Source organism: Castor canadensis, chromosome 13 (genome assembly GCF_047511655.1).
Source record: "Castor canadensis chromosome 13, mCasCan1.hap1v2, whole genome shotgun sequence".
NCBI lineage: Eukaryota > Metazoa > Chordata > Mammalia > Rodentia > Castoridae > Castor > Castor canadensis.
This window is the reverse complement of record NC_133398.1, coordinates 3,194,507-3,198,527: the sequence shown is the minus strand read 5'-3', so window position 1 is coordinate 3,198,527 and position 4,021 is coordinate 3,194,507. Positions and strand designations below refer to the sequence as shown.

General features: G+C 45.7%; 1 pseudogene; it reads left to right on the top strand.

The window, feature by feature from the left end:
• Nucleotides 1-1,484: 1,484 nt before the first annotated feature.
• LOC109695046 (ATP synthase F(0) complex subunit j, mitochondrial pseudogene) lies at nt 1,485-1,802 on the top strand (annotated as a pseudogene).
• The last annotated feature ends 2,219 nt before the right edge of the window (nt 1,803-4,021 follow it).

The following is a 4,021-nucleotide window of genomic DNA, read 5'->3' as shown; positions in this document are numbered from 1 at the left end:
TGCTGTTTCCAACCTGGCTTCTTCCTCTGTCAAAGAAGTGTAAAAATAGGTCCTGGTCCTTCAGCCCTGGGAAGGGATGGGTCATGTGCCAGGTCCACCAGTGGGCAGAGCAGACCTTTGCCCCCCACACACACTGGCATCCATCATACCCCTCTACCCAATTTTCCCACTCCCCAGCCTGGGTATCCACTGTCTCCCTCCAGCAAGCTGACTCCAAGAGAGAGCAGGACTCTGTCCACTGCTGCACATGGCACCTAGTGGGTACTCAGTAATTGTTGAATGAATGAATGTTTTCTGAATCCCTATCCTGCCCTCCAGCCTTCACCTGCAGACCTCAGTGCAGCCAGACAAGTAGTGCTGTCTGCTTGACCTCAGTGCACCAGGTAAGCAGCCACCCTGATCACTCCTCCCTCACAAGACCCTACAGAAGGGCTTAGAGCTGAGCTCCAGCCACTCCTCCAACTTCACACTTGCCCCCTGGAGGCACTGAACAGTTACTTTGCAGCATTATGGTTCAAACATCAGTTTCTTAAAAGTTTTCTTGTCATGAGTCTTTCCCCAAGAAACTGATCAGCTCTTATAACAACTTTAAAAAAAAAAAAACCATAAAGAAGGAGTTTCTGTCTCCACTGAGCAAAGCCTGGGCTACAGGGAACTCTAGAGAGGGGCAGGGAGCAGAGACTTCTATTTATGTAATAATTTATGGACTGCTTGCTGTGTGCCAAGCACTGTCATTTCACTTAATCCCAGAACGATTTTCTGAGGTAGGATCGATATGCCTAGATTACAGTGAAAACAAGGTGAGGTGAGGGGACACTGCCAGCCCAGGCCACGGTGCAAACCCATTTCATCTGCAACATGTGTCCCTAGAGCCTGAACTTGTAGGAGTGGGGGACGAGCTGTCTTCTCGCTGAAGCAAATGTCCTCATCCGGGTGTGTTAATTGGTTCTCTTAAAAAAGGGACCGGGGGCTGCCCACAGAGGGGGGTAGCATTGGAGCTGAGCCTTCTTGCTTTCCTGTTCTTTTTGCCCCCAAAATAGAGGGCTGTTTATACAAAAGCAAGAGTAAAGTCCTTACAGCACAGAGTGGAAAGGTCTCAGGTACAGCCTGGGGGCTCTGGTGAACAGTCAGTGAACCACAGGCAGCTTTGAGAATCTAGTTGTAGAAAGACAATCAGAAAGAGGCAGGGCAGAAGTCGGGTGCCACACATTCTCCCCCTCAGACTCAGGCTTCAAGTCTGTAAGGTGGGGAGGATAAGCATCTGCCTTGCTTTCCTATTTGGCTGCAGGGTCCGGTGGGGCCTGAGCCCTTGCTCCTGCAAAGGATGAGCTTTTAAAGGATCCAGGGCTGTAAAACTAACACAGAGCTGAGTAATGTGGCTGGCAGAAAGACTTGGGTGGAAAAAGTAGGGGTCTTCACTTTATTGAATATTGGGAAGATGTTACTTGTCCAGCTGATGCAACAGAGTTGGCCAAAAGGAAAGTCAAGGGGGAAGCAAGATAAAAGATGCTTCAAAGCATTATTAAAAATGTCTGGATCCCCATGAAGCCCTACGATACCCAGGCTTACCAGGAGATCTGGGTAGGAATGGGGTTGATGAGTTTCATCGTTTATAAGATCAGGAGCGCTGAAAAAAGAAGTAAAGCTTTAAAAGGTTCCAGTCCTGCACCTGCTCATGGTCATCATTAACCAGCTCCCTTGAGTACACACAACATGAAACATCAATCTGCCTGTAAATTTCAATAAGCTTTGTTAGATGAGAACACGGGACCTTGCTGTACACTCGTAGGAGTACCATGTACCATGTGGTATGAATAAACTGTGTCTGTGAGATACAAAAACAAAAAGCACCTGCCTCACAGAATAGCTGTGAGGACAGAGGAGGCAGAAGGAGCTGGTGCATCCACACATTCATGCTTTTGTTCCCTCCAGAGATCTTGAAGGACCACATATTCCCACTACCTGGCACTGCCAGGTCAGCAATGACAAGAAAAGCCCCAGCTATCGTGGAGCTGACTCGTCCAGTACAGACGTACAATCAATCCTAAGTGAGCAGGACTGCAGGGTGCTAGGACAAAAGTGCAGCAGGGAGTGGAGCCAGGGAGCCAGGCTGGTGTGGTCGGGAATGCTAAATACAGGTATAAGCATTGGGGTGGGTCATTTTAATTTAATTTGTTTTTCTTCTGGATATTAGTATATTTCCCTTTTATCCTGTGACAGAGGTATTGCTAGGTAACAAAGATTAAGTTATGTTTTAAGAATTAATTGTCGTGAGGGGTGGGGCATGGCTCAAGAGGTAGCACGCCTGCCTAGCAAGTGCAAAGCCCTGAGTCCAAATCCCAGTACTGTCCCCCGCTCCAGAAAAAAAGAGAGAAAAAGAAGTAATCATCATGATGAGAGACAGCTGGCATGGGACGTGCTCCAGTTTTCTGGGATTCTTGTTTGAATGCCCCTGGCATTCCTGGGGCTCTGACAGTTTAAAAGGTGGTGGCACTAGCCCATCTTGACTTTCCACCCACAGGAAAGCTTTCTTCATGGTGTACTGTGATGCCATGGTCCTGCCCCATCTTTGCCTATATCCCGTCACTGAGAAGGAGCCCCAAGACCTAAGTGTGTTTAAAATGACATAAAAATAAATAATTGTTTTTTAAAGATTAATAATTTTTGGATGTCTTGAAACCAAATCCTAGAATATCTATAAATGAAAATAAAGGCTACATAGAAATTTAAAACTTAAGGGAAGGATTAAATAGAAGCTTAGACAAAGCCGAAGAGAGAATTAGTTCCCTGAAAGATAGACCTGAGGAAGTCAGCCAGAAGTAAGCTCCAAGAAACAAACAAGGAAAATATAAAACTTGAAAAGTTCAGCTCAGTATCAAGGAATGGGTGGTACATTATCCTCCTATTGGACACTCAGACAGAATTATGAAAAGGGGGAGAGGGGCTGGGGCATGGCTCGAGCTGCAGAGCACTGCCTAGCCAGGGGGGAGAAGTATTTGAATAGATAATGAGTAAAAATTTAACAATTTTAAATTTAAAAGCGAATCCTTGGATTCAGGAAGCACACGTTCCAAGTGGTATGAATGAGAGTAAATCCATACTTAGATAAACCACAAAGAAATTGAAAAACACGCAGGAGCCAGTGGCTCACACTTGTAATCCTAGCTCTCAGGAGGCAGAAATCAGAAGAATTGCAGTTCCCAACCAACCCAGGCAAATAGTTCCTTAAGACCCTATCCTGAAAAAAACTTTTACAAAAAAGAGCTGGTGGAGTAGCTCAAGGTGTACGCTGTGAGTTCCAGTCCCAGTACCGAAAAAAAAAATACCAGGAAATCTGAGAAGCAAGTGCCAAGCAACATCGGCACATGCACGGAGGGGCGCTCCACAGCCCACACCTCCACTGACATAGCAGTCAACCAGGCGGAAACTGTTGCACTTTATCTGAACTCTAGAAACCAGTGCATTGGTTACAGTAACCAGAAAAAAATTAAGGGGTGAGGCTCACATGCAGCACTGAGTTAGCCCCATGCCCCACCCCCACCCCGGCCACTAGGGTTTGAACTCGGGACCTTGCACTTGCTAGGCAGGTGCTCTATCACTTTTCATTCATCTGGAATGAAAAGAACAAAACCTGAAAGAGAATGTTCCCTGAGAGGAATTCCATATCACAGGAATCCCATTTCATCAAATTTGAGGAGGCTTTTTGGTCCTTATTTCTTCTCCATCCTCTCTCTTCACTTCTTCCGTGGCTCTCATTGTGATATATTGTGCACCATGCTGGGCAGCATACTGCAGGAGTCAGGCTCTGCCCACCTTTTCTTCATTCTTTTTTCTTTCAGCTCCTTAGATTATGTAACCTTAGTTGACTTATCTTTAAACTTACTGACTCTTTCTTCTGTCCATCCACCAACACTATAAACCAACTCCACCTAACAGATGCATGGCAAACACTTCACCATTGACTCTTCCTTCTTTATTGTATTTATTGCTAATTGTTATTGGTTCAGGACAACAAAATACA